A 19,840-nucleotide genomic window follows, 5' to 3' on the forward strand; every position below is an offset into this window, starting at 1 on the left:
AAATAAAGTGAACGTAACAATTAATGGTATATCACCCAACCTTCCATGGTGTTATATGGACGGCTTGTGGATGGCTTTTTTAAGATTTAATATAGACGCCTGTTCCAATTTTAAAGATAAACAGTTGGTTGATAGATTAGGTGTATTTTTCGAAAGTGAAAATTAAAAAAAGAAAAACAAAAATAAATCCAGATCGAATCGAAATTATGTTATTAGTGTTGTTCATATCAACAGGGTTTGTCGAATTATATACTTGCGGTTGATATACAGCTACAGCTGCAGGTTTAGCTGGTTTTTCGTATATATAGAGTTCTGCCTAACCATTTCCAGTAGGTTTCAACTGGTTACCTCATGAGCTGACCTAGGTCAATGTGGGGAGGAGCATTTTGGGGGTCTACTGGCAGGGATACCCCAACAATAAAAATTACTGGAAATGCCCATCCCTTGTATCCGAAGTCCTAACCATCATTTTCCAGTAGGTTTCAAGTGATTACCTCATGAGCTGAACTAGGCCATCCGTGAGGGGACAATCATTGATGACTGGCGAAGCTACCACACCACCAATAACCACTGGCGATGGCCATTTGTTGCTCTTGGGGCCATACCTGACACATTGTACTTACTTTGATGGGGTTATCAATGAAAGCTGTTCTAGTTTAGCTTTTAGGTGAATTTAAAATTGCCCTCCCAGCCAAACCCACCACAACAGGTTTGCCAGTCGTCTAGTCTCATATACAGGAATGCACTGTGAACATTGTGATGTACAAGGCAATTGGTTACCTTCCCAGCTAACCAAACCATCTGGGCTCCTGCTCTATTAGACCGTGGGCCGAAGTCCAAAATCGTTTAAGTTCGTTGCAACTCAGAGAGGACTACCAACAAATGCCATTATAATTATGAAAATAATATGAAATCACCATTATCGATTGTTCCCAGTTGTCTAACGTGCACATTTTTACAGTTGTTATTAATAACCGTTACCATTTTAATCAAATTTGGAGAGAGTTTATAAGGCGAAAATACAGCGTATGATGTCACGAGTAACCAATCACAATCGCGTCTACAGGCTTGCGCAATACTTTTTAACATCTGGCAACATTTGAACATGGCGACAACTGGTGATAAGGCGGCCTGCCGAACGAAAATGAAATTATAATGCATTATCCATGTTTCAAAGACAGCCTCAGAGAAAATGACTGCATTTACCAATGTCTCCAAAGCTTAAGTAATCAGATGTGCTAAGGAATGGAAGGCTTTAGGTGGAGAATTAGGGGATATTGCCAATACTATTTTGTCTGACAATGCAGAACTCAACTTGACGTTGGACACAACAACGTGCGGGTATCATCGCAATGTTATATGAAGTTTACCGACGTTTCCAAAATCTCCAGGGCTATATCTAAACTTACACAATCAGTTGGTGAGTTGTATTTAAGTATTCTTGAAATATTACATTGAAAATGAATGCTCTAATCGACTGGAAACTGTGTCAATCGAGTTCTTACAGTTACAGTAACCACAGTCCTTCTCAACTAGCCTAGGCCTACGCGGCAAAAAATGTACACAGCTCTAGCTAAGTTATAACGTTGACTAAAGCAGTGTTATTCAATAGACCAGACTATGCTGAAACAAAAGGTTGGCTGGATGTACGTTCTGTGTACAATTTGTCACAGGAACGAAGAGGGTTGCTGGTTCAGGTAAAACTTGCAATGAGTTCAAAGTTTCTTTCCCCTTGGTATGGTCTTTAAAATATGCTGTATTTCTTGTTGAAGATGCCTTGTTTATATATTTTTTGAACTAATTCGAGTTTAACCAACTGAACAGTTACAACCCGTCTCTTAAATACAGGCCTTGAAGTAAATCATAATCACAAAGTAAATTTATGATCGTCATCCTAGGCTCAATTCAACAAAACTGTTGTTGAAATCTCTTTCTTTATTTTCTGTCTTGCAGAGGATTTACCAGCTAAAACTGATACTGCACAGATTTTGGAGACTTCACACACAATGATCAATCAGGTAAGATTTCCGTCTGTTGCCTTCAAATAGAGTGCAAATATGTACGTGTTGGAATATAGGCCTATACAAATACTTATGATACTGTAATGATGCAAAACATAGCTCTTTTAACATACATAACTGCTTGCAGTCCCGTTCCGTGTGTGAACATATCATTGAAAAAAACGACAACATGGTTCGGTAAGTAAACAGACATGCATACTGTCTTGCTTATTAAATGTATTTCAATGGAAATTCAGGTCCATGTACTGTTTAAAAGTAAATAAGGGAGGGAGGAGGAGGGAGGAAATAATTGAATTGTAAAGTAAAAAATTAATGTAGAATAATCAATTTTGCAAAACTCATGGTATGCAGCATAAGTTAATAAGCATATTTTATTTGAGCTTTATCAGTCACTGTTTTTATTAATGTGGACATTTATTGCAATGTTGCATATCTCTTTTTAAACTATCTATCAGCTATGCCATATTGAAGTGATTGAAAGCAACTTTAAGTTACTTGAGGTGAAGTAAAGAAGCCCATTTGTGTATCACAAATACATATTAAATAAATCTTCATCTGCTCTGTCAACAGAATCAATGGATCAAGGACCTGCCCCAAAGCTGCTGAGATCAGTCCACACACTACACAGTGGCCACATTCTGTCTCCAGTAGTTATAGTATTCAAGACCTTCAAATTAGCAATTCTGCATGAGAGACGACATGATGGAAAGTTGCCATGTCTAAATTCCTGCAAATTTTCATGAAAATGTACAATGTACTTCATAGGTCCTGTAACAGTTGATTCACAATTTCTATACGTAAAATCTATTCATTGTTATTTAAACATGTTCGTATTCATAATTTGTGATCTCGGCAGCAATCCCGTGCTGTCCTGTATGGCAAATATTCCCAGATGTGGAATTCTTCACATTACAGTACCGCACAATGGTTACTTTAAATTGTTTTGTGTACGAGGCCGAGATGTCTCTCACTCGGCATTTTTTGAGAGAGGGTGCACAGCCTTGTACAGATAGGCCGACCATGCATGTTGTTAAGACACAATTTATCTTTGCCACACCTATCAGAGTGCTTAACTGAGCCGACAATTGTAAAGAGTCCAAAGAGGTACGTTATTTTATGTTATGGTTTAGATCCAAATTTACCCCGGACCTAAAGGCTTCTTCCTGTCCAATTGTAATATGTATATCCATCAATTACAGAGATAGTAAATATTCTTTTTGTAAGAACTTAGCGACAGTTTTGATGGGACTATATCACTGAATGGACTAGCCTTACTACCATAGATGATATATTCACTTGTTATTGTATATGTATTCGATAGAATGTGCATATTGTAGTTGTTTGTGTAATTATTATTTTTATTTGTAGTTTTCACGAAGGTAAACAAAGAAAACCAGATGAATAAGTAAAGAGCAACCTTCCGTGGAAGACTCGGTCCTAATTTTTGACGGCTACAGTTACAGGTCCTGTTCTATGAAAATGTATACATACTGTAGCTATTAGATATAGTAAATGTTTTCAATTGTTACTTCAGTTTAACAATATTTGTAAAAAGGAATTTATGCACCGGTGATGGTGTGTGCCTGTGATGTCTTGGATTGTACACATAATATTTTAAGTACATTTTCAAACTTGCATGTAGGCACACCAACTACATCTCTTTTGGTCAAAAGTGGTGTGAGCTTTGAAAATCTTGTATTCCAAGGAATCTCCAACTCAGTTGACTCTCTGAATGGTGTTACGAGGGCCCATTGTAGCCTAACGCTAGTCACTGCTAGTGAGAAACCTAATGTTATAATGTGGAGAGTAATTGAAATTGCCTACTGTGATAAATCAGTGTTTGAGAAATTAGGTCGGGTTACCGTGTCAGAATGTTATAATACACGATTGTTCTAGTGTATTCCTCATGATGACGCGCTGGTCTCGGATTGACGTCGGTTTACGTGAGATCGCGTGTAAGCTGTACACATCATCGTGGATTCTCTGGAATGTTCGCGAGAGATGCAAAGGACTTCCAAGAAAAGAGAAACCGGGTCGCGTTGCTACTCAGGTGTATCGAGAAAGATCTAGATGATTCTTGATATGGCGAATCGTATATAAACCCGCCCAGATCGGAGAGTTTCTCAGTTTCTGTACGAATACAAGCGACGACACATATTATATCATTCTACTATATATCGTCAGTGCTCAACTACCAGTATTTTCTGAAGGATTGAGATATCGATACCAAGATTGATTCTACACTTCCATTCAGAAGTTTGAAGAGGACTTTGCTGTGAAAGTACAGTTTTTCAGTCATTATTGCGGAGAAGGTGAAGAATTTCTGTCTCCGTTGAGGAAGTTCGTTACGCCAGGAGTTGGTGGCTATAAAGCTGATTTTGGACTGACTCTGGTAATATTTAGTCGGCGAGAAGTTCGACTTGTGCTTCACTCTATTGTGGCTGGAAGTCCGTCTTCTATTTTGGAGCATCGCCGGAAAGAAGGTGACTGCTGTTTCTGGGATCGCGAGAAACTTCGTCGAGGACCAGTGAATTTCGCGGTACAACGGACCGAGAATCGTCGTCATCAAGGTCGTGGCCGCTGAGGGATATCGCCGTTGGAAGAGACCAGCGTGTTTTAAAGTGTATCCTATCTTGTTAAGTTTGTGAGTAATTTTCTATATATTTGTAATTACCACTTGTTGTTGTTGGTTCGAAATCCATTGTTCAATATAGTTTACGTTCTCGTTTAAAATCTCTAGACTTGTCAATTTGTCTGTGTTCCTTACGGAAACGAACCCAGGCTTGTGTCTCGTTAAAAATTAATTATCGAGACCTCTCGCATTCCAACGTAACAATGGTTATATAAAAGTAATTATCATTGTACCACATAATGTCCTCACTCAGTGCATGTTGAATGTCTTGTTCAAAAGGTGTAACAATAACTAGAATACTGTCACTGTTCATATATGCCGTTGACCAAATATGCTAAATGCTTGTTTTTAGTTACACTTCTTATTCATAATGTTTTGGCCCTTTATAAAGTACCTTTAAAAAAAGAAATGCTTCAAAAAAAATTATGAAAAATATCTTTTGCAATAATAATATAATACAGAACTGAAACTAACACACCTTTCTCGCCTTCTTTACATAACACTTTATGGTTTTCATTGGAGCTTCACTCCCATATGCATTCCTCATTTATAAACTAGATTTATACATATCCCCTCCTTACACCACCTCACCCTTCCCCATACCTTCCCAATCCCTTAACTTTGCCCCAATATTTTCAATTCAAGAGGGTCTTCAATCTCTGAAATTTTGGAGAGGGGTAGGATTTTAAGCACCATTTAATATATCCATGTCCAGCTACCAAACATAGGTATGGGAATTGCAGTGCATATAATTGGGCTAGGCAGAATGATGTTTGGCACATGATCAAAATAAGACAGATTTTCCATGTAATTACAATGAAAAGCATCGCGAAGTAATTTTAGTTAGAATTTTTCGCATAGCAGTATGCAATGCTCCGATATACTGAAATGGACAGCGCCCTCTATTTCTGTTTTTAGCGCTTTGTGACCTTTTAGTAGACCCCCCTCCCCCCACTAAACAAATTATCATTCCACATATGTTCAAAATAACCGGCGGGACCTCAACATGAAGGTAGATTCTCCTTCTGATCAATTTTATGGTATTTGTGGTCTATTCTATTTTGTGCAGGATATGTATGGGGAAATTGCCGCCATTTTGGCCTAAAAAACATTAATGTGCAACATTGACACTTGGGAACAACTGATTTTGGAAAATAATACATATTGCTAATAAAATGTAATGGGTTTCATGTAGACCCCGTGACTTTGCAACGAAAATTAATTTTTAGATCACTTTTCCTACTTCGGCCTACGGCCTATATTGGCTGTTGGCTGTAGGCCGTTGGAGTGGTTTTCCTTTCGAATACATTGGTCAAGTTGCAGTAAAGGCCAACCGCAGGAGGAGGGGGTTGCTGGGGGGGGGAGATTGCGGATGGAGAGGTGGGTGGAGAGAGAGGTGGAGAGAGAGAGGGGGGTGTTTTTAAACTTAAATTACAGTTAGCCTATGTATAGGATCGAAGTACGTCCCTTCCCAGATGATGCGCAGTAAATATTTTATGAACTAACATTAATAATCATACTAATAATAACAATCAAAATGATAATAAACTGATATATACTCATTCCTGTATTTAATTACCACATATTCTTAATTTATTTGCAACCTTGAAAACTGAATACAGCCGTTTATGGCTTAAGAAAAAGTTACACCCATGGTAGCACCCATGGTTGTAATAAGGTATATCATCACCATCTGCAACATCGATCATCATCATCGTCGTCATCCACATTGTCGTCATCATCATCAGAATCAATTTAATCGTCATCGACTTCATCTCCCTCATCATTCTCGTCATCATCAACCTTATAGTTTATATATGTTATATATCTAATGATGACTGGATAATTTCACCCCAAAAAATGGATAATTAAAAAAATTAAGTCGGAAGGAAAAGAACATATGATAACAATATATTTGCGTGTGGTGGGGAAAGTGGAACTAAAGAAGTGGAAAAGTCTTGAATATAATATTCAACGCCATTTTTCAATTAAACACCCTTTCAAATAACAGTTTCCATACATATTTATAGGACATACCGGTACATCAAGTGTGATAACATATCAATGCCCATACAATCATTTCTCTGTTCTTAAACTGACAGTTTACAAACCAGTTTAACATTACATTAAAATTGTATCCGTTTTTTGTTGACAAATTTAATATGACGCATGCCCGGGTCTTTAATTTGGTTTCTTCAGAGGTAACCCTTTCATGTATATTTCTGTCATTATTTCTGATATGGGCGATTTTAAAGGACTTCCTTCATCAGATTATATACATTAAGTACATTAACAATGGAAAACTGATATGGGAAATTATAATTCAAAAAAATTAGAAAAAGGAATAGACAAAATTGGGCTACAGTTAAAGTGATTCGAGCCAGTGATACATTAATTTTACAACAATGCGGGGCTTTCAACCATATCTTTAGAAACAAAAAATTATATTACAATATAATTACATTAACGTTGTTTTAAGGCACCTCATATTTAACGTAAAATCACGTTCGGTATAAATTACGAATTCAGTAGACTGTGACAGTGGCAGATTTTAAAAGTTAAAGAATTTTGAAGAGAGTCCTCTATTCTTATTCAAAGGGAACATCATGGCTGCGTACATATAGCAGCTTATGATAAATAATAGATACAATAAACTGAAATATCAGGGTAACGTTTATATACCGTCTTACAATTTCGACCTTTCTGATTTCGACCGTTTTCTCGAAATTTCGTCAATTTAGTAGGAACAATTTGGAACTTGTGACAGGTTTGTCTAAAAATGAATTTTCCACTACATATAAGTGCACAACTACGATATGTAATTTTTTTTTTGTCCCGGGGAGGGGACTTGAAGGGGGTAAACATTTGACAACCGTATAGTCGTCCCTCTGGAAGTTAGTGTAAGTCATTTTAAAAGTATCCCCCCCCCCCCCGACTCCACTAGTGAATTATTATATATTTGTTAAGGTAAAAAAAGGCCCTGCGATAAGTCATGTGTCACGTTAGGTTTAGGCAACACACGTACAATGCTTTATGTTCGCTAACGTGTACTTAAACGTAGATGTACCGTTAACCAAAATGACTCCTATTAGCCAAACGTAAAAGTCATCTAAGCAACACGTTCCATTAGTTCCACAAGTTCCTGTGCAATCTTTCACAGAAGGCGTGTTGACCTGCATTGAAACAAATTAGAAACATGTGAAAATAAACTCCTCAATGCAACCATGACATGAGGATCCTTAGCAAACTGGCACTAAAAAAGCAACGGAGCAGACTTTACAGAATTCAAATCTAATTTGAACAGAAAACTTTGTAGAAACTCGGATCGGGGTCTTCTGCGGGTTTTAGTGATTTTAATCCAGAATACAGTCACTAATAACATTTAAAAGTAATATTATGTATGATACAATATATATGTTTTACTGCAGACCTAGCTCACTTAAACTAAAAACGATTCTTTCAACGAAAAATAAAATTAAGGATGTATTGTTTACATTTAGTCTTTTCGCGCTACGATAATTGAGTTAAATAATTACTAGCCAGTTTATCTGTTTTATTTTTCTCGATCGTTAATACATGCATCCCTACAAACTGACGTTTCCAACATTTTACTCAATTGTCTTCTTTACTGCTGTTGTTTGGTTTGTATAGGATTATCAGTACGGAATGCCATCTTTTTTGTTATTTGTTCATCATGAATATGATGCAACAATGGTAAATACTGAATTTGCTATAGATCGTTAACATACCACAACCATAACTGGATCGCCATCATCGTTTAGGACGTACCGCACCGAACCAACGACCCCGGGACACGCCAGATTCGCATTTGTACCAGGAGGGGCTCTCTTCTTACGTGTTATTTGAGTTGACCCACCGCTTGTAAACCTCGGGCTGTAAATTAAAACATAACAACAACAAAAATCACTAGAAAAGAAAAACGTTCTTTCTTTCTTTCTTCTTTTAAATTCATTCAAACAACAGAGCGTCCTTGGATGACTTCCAGCAACCCATTTGTCCTTGATAGATTTATAACACATTATAAACATGTCATTAGAGACCATAAAATTAATATTTCCCATTGGGTTTACGTATTAGACTAGATAGTCCAGTCACTTCAGTTGATGAAACTGACTTGTTTAAATTGTCGTTCCTCACAAGTTCAGTGTTATATAGAGATACAACTTGGACTAACAGCGGAAATATATCATATTCATTTTTAATGTGTATGAATTGAATAGGGAAATGGAAAAAAAAGAAGAAAATACCTGTAACATCGATCAAGGATAGCACGTTGAGCCGGTGTTAGCGTGAAAATAGGTTCGAAGTTAGGGTTATCTTGAAAAATCGGGCCGTCGCCTTGGCTTAACTCATTCTTTATGCTTGTCACAGTGCCATTACGTACGGCTATGTGGAGGGCCCTCATCTGTAGTGGGGTTAACCGAGGTAGCAAAATGCCACCGTAACGAAGCTTATGCTTATGATAGACAGGATACTAACCGATCTTGAAAACACAGCAACAAAATACATTGTTCTGTAGGATAATAAAATTAAAATAGTTAAAACAGGCAATTTTATCTGATAGAAAACGTTCTTTTATCATTTACAATGCTGTATGCTTACTTTATTCAAGCTATATTCACTTGATTTTGATGAACGCATTGAACAATACTATGTGACGTCAGTCCCTGACGTAACGTTTTTTTTTTTCTAAATTGAAATACTGTAAATATTTGAAAAAAAAATTAAGTCAACTGTGCTCAAAAGGACGTTACGGTATAATTTATTTTCATACGGTATAACCGAATGAAGTCATAAATCAGAACAGTGCATGAAGTTTCAGTGAACACGTGATCAGTATATAACTTTATATCCAGGGAGTTGTTATTCCATAACAACTCCCTGGTATATCGAGATAGAAGTTAGACCGTGTAATTTGAGTAAACAAATCCCAGGTATGAACTCACTTACGTCTGATATTTTAAACTTCGTTAACCCTTTAAATATGAAATTACCTGAACTGATACTGAAAAGCTTCTAAAAAGATATATACCCTTCGAGGAAATGTCTGAATATTAAATCGACAGAAGCGTTAAGTTAGACAATACAAACTCTCCGACTGAGAAAAAAGGTTTTCAAGAGTATAACGGTCGAATACTTGTTGAAATAGAGAGACCATTATACTTGCGTTTCTATCATATTCTTTTTTTTGGGAGGGGGGGGGGGGGGATGCATAATTGTATACTGTACCTTTAAGGGTATATTAATAACCCACCTCACTGCACGTTGTTTTTCTTTGCATATAACCTTTGACCTTTTATTTATTTTCTTCTACAGTGGCAAGTGACATCAGCTAACTTTAATCACATTGGTCTTCTATATTCGTTGCCACTCAGTGGCAAGAGAGAAGTTCTTATGCTATACGTGGTGAGGTATGAGAACTTGTTTTTCCCGCTTTGGGACAAGTTTTTTTCATGCAAAATTGATTACTTTGGGAGTTCGTCGTTTTTCATTGGTCAGAGGAAGATTAAAAGGTCTAAAAAAATATATATTTATATATTTTGGCGTAATTTTGTTTGGCGTTTTCTTTATAATGGTTGATTGAATACTGATTGAAGAGATATTCGTATTTTGTGTTTGTTTCTTTCTTTCTTTCCACCCGATTTGGCAGACAATCTTAAATGGCCGTTTACGTGACATGAAAACCGGCAACCCTGATTTGAGCAACGTATTGTTTTATCACCGAAGAATACAGTCTTAATCCCGTTTCAGGCAACGTTGACCAAGAACAACGAAGGAGGGTGCGAGGGTCACTATACAGGTACCGTACCCCTTTCAGACAGTCTATAGCATTGTGAAGGCTATCCGTTTATCACTGTGTACGCGCCATATTTTAAAAGAGTACTGCTTTAGATGTGGATGTATTGAGCTGTATTGAGCCTGTAATTTTAATTTTTTGTATTTTCAGTTGTATATTAATATAGTGTATACGCCATAGAACTATTATCAAGTATAATTGGCTCCATTTGTGTGTTATGTGTCATAAACGTGAAATGGCAAGGTATATATGAAATATATGAAATTTACAATAAAATAAACCACGAAAGAGGACTAGTAGAATCGTTGAATGTCACTGACCCTGATACCGTTTTAGGTTGAGAAGAAGCACAGACGAAATGAGGTTACACATCTATTTTGCCGAAAACAGTTATGCTGTGAGTTCGGCTTCGTCGGTGCAAAAATGATGTAATTTTCTAAGACATAACCCGTGATGAAAGGATCAGGACGATATCGTACGATGCTGTGGTACCACTTTTTTCTTATACCCAAAATGTTGAGAGTTAATTAACATATATTAACATGATGATGACAATGCCATATATTAATGAGATAATTAAGGTAAATAAACCTATACACGATTGTGCTCACAGTTTTTGTACATGGGCTTCAAACCCGTACTAGCAGTGAAAAGTATTGGTATAAAGACCCTTAAGGCTATTACTGATACACATTATAACATCCGGTCTCATCAGTCCGTCCTTAAACTCTTGCAGGGCATCTCAGGTTAATGAGCCGCTTCAGTCAATTTGACTAGCCTCAATCTCTGTCCATTTGGTGTGCACATGATTCAATGGTAATGGCATCAAGTTCAAAATCCCCTCCCCTACCCCTCCCCCCTCGACTGATCTATGTAGGGACTGAACTTTTATGGAAGGGCCAGAGCTAGGCCAGGTTAGGGAGGGTTGATTAAATGGCGAGGGGGTAGGGAGAGAAGATAAGATAAAACAAAATAGCCAAACATAGTGCATTTTGGGGATTTTTAGACCATAAATTAGGTCTATAATCAGCTCCAAACGAAATGTTGTGCTTATAAATACTCTTGATCTTTTGTTAAAGTCGAAAAGAGGGCGAGGGTGTACATCCTTATCAGTGGTCATGAGATGTTCACAGGCTGAATGTAAAAATAAAAAAAGCTAACACTACTGAACCCGCACCCCCCCCCCCGACTGACGATGGGAGGTGGGGCGTATCGTTGCCTGCATGTATATAGTGGATCAAGTAGAGTAATTGTTCTTAAAACGAACTGGTATGCCTATCGTTGAATAGGAACAGCCAATATGGGGGATGTTGGCACTTGGAGCTCGTAGTTTTGTTGAAGGGCGAAATTTATATTGTAAATATGACCTGATTTGAGCTGAGCAGATAAAACTCAAAGCCATGTTAAAGCTCTAAAATAACATTGCGTATAGTTTAAGTAGAAGTTGTACGTACCTGAAGACGAAATCCGTAACCAGTTATTTAATGATTTATTCAGTTTCTACAGCGGTACCGCTAGTACACGCACACACCCATACACTATGACTACAACTACAAACACACTGGTTATAACTCGTTTGTAGGCACAGGAAATAACAATTGAATCCGCATTGAACGCATTCACATTGGATTTCAGAAAAGATTGCAATCGTAAAACTAAATTAATAAAGGAAAACTGACTAAACAATGTAAAAGAGCAAATCAATTTATGGCTATAGAGCGGGGTTCGAATTCCATAAATATCTTTGCTTTTTTCCAAGATTGTAACCAGTTAGGTACCGTATCACCACAATCACAAGGGGTGGGGTGCACTTTTTGCGATTGATATGGGGGAGGGGTTTAGGGGAGGGGGGTTATTTTTAAACAACTGAGGTCCTTAGATGCGATCTGGTGCAAAGTTTTGCCAGTTTCATCATTATAATATGATATCATATTATCAGCAGATTTTGTTTCCTGTTTGAATTCTTTTACATGTTCTTTTACATAGTATATCAGAAAGACAACTATAGTGCTCTTTTACAATTTTTTTTCAGTAGGATGATTCTTGTTTATTGTCCAACAGTGGCGTAGACGGTACTATTGACTGTATGGACGCTCCGCCACTGGTAGGTGCCCGCAAAATTCTCAGCATATTGCCCAAATTTTCACCCAAAAAATTGAAAAACACATTGCAAATTATTATTCTTTCAGGAGATGCCCGAATAATTCTCAGCATATTGCCGAATTTTCACCAAAAAAGAAAAGAAAAACACATTGCAAATTATTATTCTTCCAGTAGGTGCCCGAAAAATTCTCAGCATATTGCCCGAATTTTCACCCAAAAAATTGGTTGGGGGGGCTGCAGCCCCCCAGCCCCCCCCCCCGCCTCCTACGCCTATGGTTGTGCATACGGTTCGTGACACTCCATCTAGTGCGGTTATGTAGGCAGTGGCCAACTATAGGCTTGTAAAAGGCTATAGGCTAAATTTAGCTAATTGCAGCTGCCAAACTAATTGAGTAGTTGAATCAGTAGGCCTGAATGTTACTACGATCATAATCGCGTTAACGGAGCTGACGAGTATTCAAGATCAAAGGAGCACTGACAAAATACCATGCTAATAAAACAACAGCTTTTAAACACTTTTATCGACACTGAAAGGGGGAGCAATCGCCCCTCCCCCTGCTCCCCCTGGCTACGTCACTGATAATAATAAACTAATGAAATGCCTGGATGTTGAAGAGGATGAAATCAACTATAGGGTTGGTGTATTAGGTGGATTGAGGGGAATTGAGGTGTTTTCGGTATCCGTTGGTGCAATTGAAAGACTACGCAACGAGAGTTGACACATGAGACAGAAAGAACCATGCTAAACTATCCATGTCATTCGAAAATTGTTACTCTAGCCACCTTGAAGTGACGACTTTAGTTAGTAAGGCAATAAAGGAGCAAATAATTTCACTTTGAGTCAGCGTCATGGAAAGGTAACACAAACTATAAGGCAGATAATACTATATCAGTGGTCCAAATTCCTGTAACGTGCACAGTAAGGTGTGGGTGGTGAGGGGCATCCAAACTTCAGCCCCATGAAGGTAGGGGCATGAACATTTATGTTCGGGCGTTCTGGGCCGTGAGAAGTGATAAGATCATGTTCCATTTCATAACGGATATTGTACTCCAATGTGTCATGATCCCGGTCGTGGCCTGGAGACAGTAATACCACCGGTCCCCTTTTGAGCTATTCATGCTTCCTTATGTAGATTATGCCAGTGCCATATTGTGCCTCCCCCCCCCCCCCTCTTTACATCGACAAAAGCCGACGAAACAATTCTCTCGGGAACCTTGTTGACTCCGGACTCCGGGGCAGAAACTCTCTGATCCAATCTTCCCAGGCCAGCTAATTGTACTATTTTCACAATGGATCTAAAACATGTCACAAACTGGATAATTTACAGTCCAAGAAGACAGCAATTACCGCTCATGCTTTTCACGACACAGCTTATATTACACTGAAATTTCAAAAATGGAATGTTTTTCCTTTCGAATACATTGGTCAAGTTGCATTCAAGACCAACCGCGCAGGAGAAAATTGTTGCTGGTGGGTGGATTGCATCGAACATCCATCATGGGGAAACTAAAGAAGTGGAAAATCTTGAATATAATTTGCTTTTAAAAAAATATTGGAAAATTCAACGCCATTTAAAAAAAAATAAGCACCCTTTCAATAACAGTTTCTCGAAGGGAGCGGGGATATCTAGCTCCTCAACAATATCCCCCACTGGAGGGTCACCAAAATGACGAAGGTGAAAATTGGGGTCGCTATTGCCAAAAAATCATTTTTTGGACATCTTACATTGTATTGACTTTGTCCAAAAACGGACGTTAGGTTTTAACTTGTCGATTTCAGACCGAACTTAAAAATATCCACACATATTTATTGGACATACGGGTACATCAAATGTGATAACATATCTATGCCTTTACAACAATTTCTCTGTTCTTAAACTGACAGTTTACAAACCAGTGTAACATATCATAAAAATGTATTCGTTCTTTCCCCACAAATTTATTATAACGGCATGGGTCTTTAATTTTGGTTATTCAAATGTAACCCTTTGATGTACGTTTCTGTCATTATTTCTGATTGGGCGATTTTGAAGGACTTCCTTCATCAGATTATATACAAGTATATTAATAATGGAAAACTGATATGGGAAATTATCGCCAATAATCACTGGCGATGGCCATTTGTAACTCTTGGGGCCATACCTGACACATTGTACTTACTTTGATGGGTTTACCTATGAAAGCTGTTCTAGTTTAGCTTTTAGGTGAATTTAAAATTGCCCTCCCAGCCACACCCACCACAGCAGGTTTGCCAGTCGTCTGGTTTCATATACAGGAATGCACTGTGAACTTGTGATGTACAAGGCAATTGGTTACCTTCCCAGCTAACCAAACCCTCTGGGCTCCCGGTCTACTAGTTCACATTGAAAGTGACATCACTTAGCATGTCAATATGTTGACAATAGTTAACGTATACGTCATCACTTCTCTGCAGTCCTCTTCCGTGTCGTACGTTTGATCTAGAACTTAAAACTTGTACGGTATCTCAGAATGAATCAATGCTGCTAAATATGTCACATGACCTTCAGATTCATTCAGACTCTAAAGAACAAACTTTCTCATATTATTACATGAAAACTAAATCAATGAATGTAATGCTGAATACATATTATATTTTACATTCTGTTCACATAATGCTATAAAATGTATACTAATTATCTTTATTTATTATTTCGGTATACATTTGTAAAAATAAATTTCGTGCAGCTCATCCCCGTTTTAAGTATGTACTTACAACAGTTTCAACAATGTTAGGTTGAAAAAGGCCTGTTTCGGAATTTTTGTGATCTTATTCTTCTCCAAATTTCTGCACAGTATAAGAATAAAGTAAAAAATAAATAAAGAGATTTTCTCTACCACTAAATTTTAATATTCCTCGAGAAGCTTCAGCTAGAGTTCTCCATGATGATATAGCAAGACAGAACCATGTAACGTTCTGATCTGACTAAACTAACAGTCTTACAAAAGCGAGCTGTTCGACATATTGGGAACGCAGCCGCCGGGCACTTATGGTAAGGAATTTCCCCAAAAATGTTGTCCTTAGGACCTATAAAAGATTTGCCTTAAAAGCGAAAAAAATTATGCCGTGACCAGGATTCGAACCTGGGTTATTACGGCCACAACGTAATGTCCTAACCTCTAGACGATCACGGCGAGCCACGTGTTGGATCTATGGCAAAAGGTATCTCAAGCGATATATATATATATATATATATATATATATATATATATATATATATATATATATATCTGCCTATCATTGAATGGTATGACAAGAAGTAATTGTAAACAGAATAAAATTTTAGGGCAAGAAATAAAAATAAACACGCAGCCGCCGGGCCCTTATGGTAAGGAATTCCCCCCAAAATGTTGTCCTTAGGACCTATAAAAGATTTGCCTTAAAAAGCGAAAAAAATTATGCCGTGACCAGGATTCGAACCTGGGTTATTACGGCCACAACGTAATGTCCTAACCTCTAGACGATCACGGCGAGCCACGTGGTGGATCTATGGCAAACGGTATCTCAAGCGATATATATATATATATATATATATATATATATATATATATATATATATATATATATATATATATATATATATATATATATATATATTGCCTATCATTGAATGGTATGACAAGAAGTAATTGTAAACAGAATAACATTTTAGGGCAAGAAATAAAAAATAAACACGCAGCCGCCGGGCCCTTATGGTAAGGAATTTCCCAAAAAATGTTGTCCTTAGGACCTATAAAAGATTTGCCTTAGAGCGAAAAAAATTATGCCGTGACCAGGATTCGAACCTGGGTTATTACGGCCACAACGTAATGTCCTAACCTCTAGACGATCACGGCGAGCCACGTGGTGGACCTATGGCAAACGGTATCTTAAGAAATATATATATCTGCCTATCATTGAATGATATGACAAGCACAAAATTGTAAACAGAATATACTTTTAGGGCAAGAAATAGAAATGAACACGCAGCTGCAGGGGCACTTATGGTAAGGAATTTCCCCAAAATGTTGTCCTTAGGACGTATTAAGATTTGCCTTAAAAGCGAAAAAAATTATGCCGTGACCAGGATTCGAACCTGGGTTATTACGGCCACAACGTAATGTCCTAACCTCTAGACGATCACGGCGAGCCACGTGGTGGATCTATGGCAAACGGTATCTCAAGAAATATATATATCTGCCTATCATTGAATGGTATGACAAGAGAGTAATTGTAAACAGAATACAATTTTAGGGCAAGAAATAAAAAATAAACACGCAGCCGCCGGGCCCTTATGGTAAGGAATTTCCCCAAAATGTTGTCCTTAGGACGTATTAAGATTTGCCTTAAAAGCGAAAAAAATTATGCCGTGACCAGGATTCGAACCTGGGTTATTACGGCCACAACGTAATGTCCTAACCTCTAGACGATCACGGCGAGCCACGTGGTGGATCTATGGCAAACGGTATCTCAAGAAATATATATATCTGCCTATCATTGAATGGTATGACAAGAGAGTAATTGTAAACAGAATACAATTTTAGGGCAACAAATAAAAATAAACACGCAGCCGCCGGGCACTTATGGTAAGGAATTCCCCCCCCCACCCCCCCCCCCCAAAAAAAAGGTTGTCCTTAGGACGTATTAAGATTTGCCTTAAAAGCGAAAAAAATTATGCCGTGACCAGGATTCGAACCTGGGTTATTACGGCCACAACGTAATGTCCTAACCTCTAGACGATCACGGCGAGCCATGTGGTGGATCTATGGCAAACGGTATTTCAAGTCATATATATGTGTATGCCTAAAAATGTCTTAAATCATGCGTGCGTGCGTGCGTGTGTGTGTGTGTTGGTGTGTTTGAGTGAGTGTAGTCGGTAAACTTGAGTATGTATGTGTGGGCAAAGGTGTGCGTCTAGAACTCCTAGACCCTAAGTCTGATCAAGTTCGAACTTGTTGGGTAGCCGCCGGACAATGTAAACTCGTTCCTGAGTGATTTATGTCAAAAGTCATAGATTAAAGGTCAAGAAATCTAAAAATTGGTTTTTAGCCATTTCCTACATCCCATCATGTTGGAAAAGGGGCATTAAAACACGATTGAAGACAAAATTTTAATATAAGACAGATTGAGGTGTTTAACGTTGGAATCAAGGGTAAATGAGATTTGCCTAAATTGTGCGGAAAAGTGAGTCGCGAACTCCTCCTAGACCTTAAGTCCAATAAAGCTCAAACTTGGTGGGTAGGTGTCTGACCATGTAAACTCGTTCCTGCGTGATTGATGACGTCATAGGTCAAAGCCCAAATACACTAAAACTGTTTTAGCCATTTCTGCAGTATTTTGGAAGAAGTCATTACACAACAAAATATGTAGATAATAATAAGCCAAATATTAAAAAAAAGTGCTTATGCTCGATATGAAAGGTCAATGTAGATCCGTCATAGAGGAGATGAGATCTGGAACTCCATGGATTGCTATCTTGTTTAACACTGTTATATGGGGATCTTCAATAATGATATTCACATGATATGAGTTAAGTCATCTTTAACAAAATCAAACATACTTTTGTCAGATATGATTTCATCTTTGAAACATAATTATATGACACGTAAACAGATATTACAAGTACACTTAATAGAAAAATTGAATTAAATACAAACATTTGAAAATATTCCTTACTTGCTTCATAAATACATCAGTTCTTTATGTTTAGTTTTCTTATCTATTTTATCGAGTTGATATGCACAATTACATTTGACATAATTTGATCTAGAGATCGTTATCTGTTTCGATCACTACAATATACATTAGACTAAATGCCGTCAATTCATATCCATGGCCATATCAGCATATCAGCCTGTAAATTATATAGTTACCTTTTCTACACTTCAGAACAGAACCCATGAATATATTAAAGTTACAATTGTTTCCTCATTTTACAAAAACAGTCATATCTGCAGTGAGGACGTGCTGTATTTTCTTTAACCGCAGAACACTTCTAAAACTTTCAGTTTCTCAAAATCTTTGTGAATTTTGTCTGCATGTAGTGAAGGTTCAGGAAGAAAAATTAACAGGAAAATTAGCATTGACAGGCAACATCCAACGTGAACAGGAAAACAACTGGAGGGAGATCTGAGTCGAAGGTAATATAACGTTAAACATTTATTTTTAAAACGAATTAGAAAAACTAGGTATATATGTACCGAGTCAGTGTTCGTAATAGATGTGTTGGGTTATTACAGTGTTATCAAACATATCAATATAAGATTTTGCTCCAAACTGAAGCTTGCTGGGTTAAAATGGACATGGCTTTGTTGTATTACATAACGTTATCTTAACATCTATGTTATATCTGTTTTTTACGGGGTGGGGTGGGGTGGGGTGGGGGGTGGCGGAGGTGGGAGGGTAAACAAAACTTAAGATACATCGATATAATAAAACCTCATATGGCATCATTCTTAGATTGTAATGACATTGTATCGTTATTCACATCGTATTCATAATCAGCTGTCTTTTACAGTGATTTTCATCAACGTCCTTGTAGCTGCGAATGAGATTCCTAGTTCTTAAAAGGATCCAGTTTCAATTGTCTTGATTATTTGGAACGTCCTGGTGCTGGTAATAACCTTAGGTAAGATAAAAAGGGAGCTTTCACAAACCCATAACTGGAATTGTGATACAGAATGAATGTAGGATCCATTTTGATGGAACCTTTTGATCGAGGTAACTTTGTGGTTGGCCACTGAAAGTCGCAGGTCACACTGCCACACGTCGTTAATACCCCCCCCCCCCACCCTATGTTTATCCCCGCTCCACCGCCCCTTCAGTTACTAAGACAAATACCCACGAAGGGAGTCTCCGATGGGACATGGTGTATATTTCATAAATTTCACTTTGTTTTGCAGAGAATTCATAATAACAACGAGGTCGAAATCCCTACCTGAGAAGCTGTTGTTGTGATAAGTTTTAATTGGTCATGCATGTCAGTTAGGGGTTGAACATAACTATACAAAGAAAATTAAGAACTCCAAGTCAACTCTTTGCCTTCATATTTCTTCTTGGGGGACGGGATCAATATGTAACTGTGGGTTGCTTCGTTTGCATTTCTCGTGTTATCTTATCTTCACTTACTATTGTTCTTCAGGGAATGTCATGCCAAACATGCCAGGGTTTTTCAGCATACATCCTCTTCATAACATTACAACTATTTTAATGTTTAAACTGTATGTTCTCTACTTTGTATTCCTGTTGCGAGAAAGCAATAACGAATG

General features: G+C 37.6%; 1 protein-coding gene, 2 long non-coding RNA genes and 6 other non-coding genes across 13 annotated transcripts in view; 2 read left to right on the plus strand and 7 right to left on the minus strand.

The window, feature by feature from the left end:
• The first annotated feature begins 817 nt into the window (after window positions 1–817).
• LOC139966174 (uncharacterized) lies at window positions 818–3,774 on the plus strand. The gene is made up of 3 exons (XR_011792495.1): window positions 818–1,420; window positions 1,954–2,018; window positions 2,592–3,774. It is a non-coding gene; the product is annotated as an uncharacterized lncRNA (long non-coding RNA).
• Window positions 3,775–6,084: 2,310 nt separating this feature from the next.
• Window positions 6,085–12,016, minus strand: LOC139967126 (uncharacterized). Its single transcript, XR_011792900.1, has 4 exons — window positions 11,926–12,016; window positions 8,922–9,187; window positions 8,403–8,547; window positions 6,085–7,826 (listed from the first exon to the last, which is right to left on the minus strand). It is a non-coding gene; the product is annotated as an uncharacterized lncRNA (long non-coding RNA).
• Window positions 12,017–15,655: 3,639 nt separating this feature from the next.
• On the minus strand, window positions 15,656–15,727 carry Trnah-gug (transfer RNA histidin (anticodon GUG)). Its single transcript has one exon. It is a non-coding gene; the product is annotated as a tRNA-His (tRNA).
• Window positions 15,728–15,992: 265 nt separating this feature from the next.
• Trnah-gug (transfer RNA histidin (anticodon GUG)) lies at window positions 15,993–16,064 on the minus strand. Its single transcript has one exon. It is a non-coding gene; the product is annotated as a tRNA-His (tRNA).
• A 293-nt stretch (window positions 16,065–16,357) lies between these two features.
• Trnah-gug (transfer RNA histidin (anticodon GUG)) lies at window positions 16,358–16,429 on the minus strand. The gene has a single exon. It is a non-coding gene; the product is annotated as a tRNA-His (tRNA).
• Window positions 16,430–16,647: 218 nt separating this feature from the next.
• Trnah-gug (transfer RNA histidin (anticodon GUG)) lies at window positions 16,648–16,719 on the minus strand. The gene has a single exon. It is a non-coding gene; the product is annotated as a tRNA-His (tRNA).
• Window positions 16,720–16,937: 218 nt separating this feature from the next.
• On the minus strand, window positions 16,938–17,009 carry Trnah-gug (transfer RNA histidin (anticodon GUG)). Its single transcript has one exon. It is a non-coding gene; the product is annotated as a tRNA-His (tRNA).
• Window positions 17,010–17,247: 238 nt separating this feature from the next.
• Trnah-gug (transfer RNA histidin (anticodon GUG)) lies at window positions 17,248–17,319 on the minus strand. The gene has a single exon. It is a non-coding gene; the product is annotated as a tRNA-His (tRNA).
• Window positions 17,320–18,498: 1,179 nt separating this feature from the next.
• Window positions 18,499–19,840, plus strand: part of LOC139966180 (uncharacterized) — a 46,970-nt gene continuing 45,628 nt past the window's right edge. For 3 of the 5 annotated variants that reach the window (XM_071968953.1, XM_071968956.1, XM_071968954.1), the window contains exons 1-2: window positions 18,500–18,712; window positions 19,090–19,200. The gene's annotated coding sequence lies outside the window, so the exon portion shown is untranslated. Of the gene's footprint in view, window positions 18,713–19,089; window positions 19,201–19,840 lie in introns of all 5 variants that reach the window. The other 2 variants (XM_071968957.1, XM_071968955.1) reach the window with 2 other exon arrangements.

Source organism: Apostichopus japonicus, chromosome 4 (genome assembly GCF_037975245.1).
Source record: "Apostichopus japonicus isolate 1M-3 chromosome 4, ASM3797524v1, whole genome shotgun sequence".
Taxonomy (NCBI): Eukaryota; Metazoa; Echinodermata; class Holothuroidea; order Aspidochirotida; family Stichopodidae; genus Apostichopus; species Apostichopus japonicus.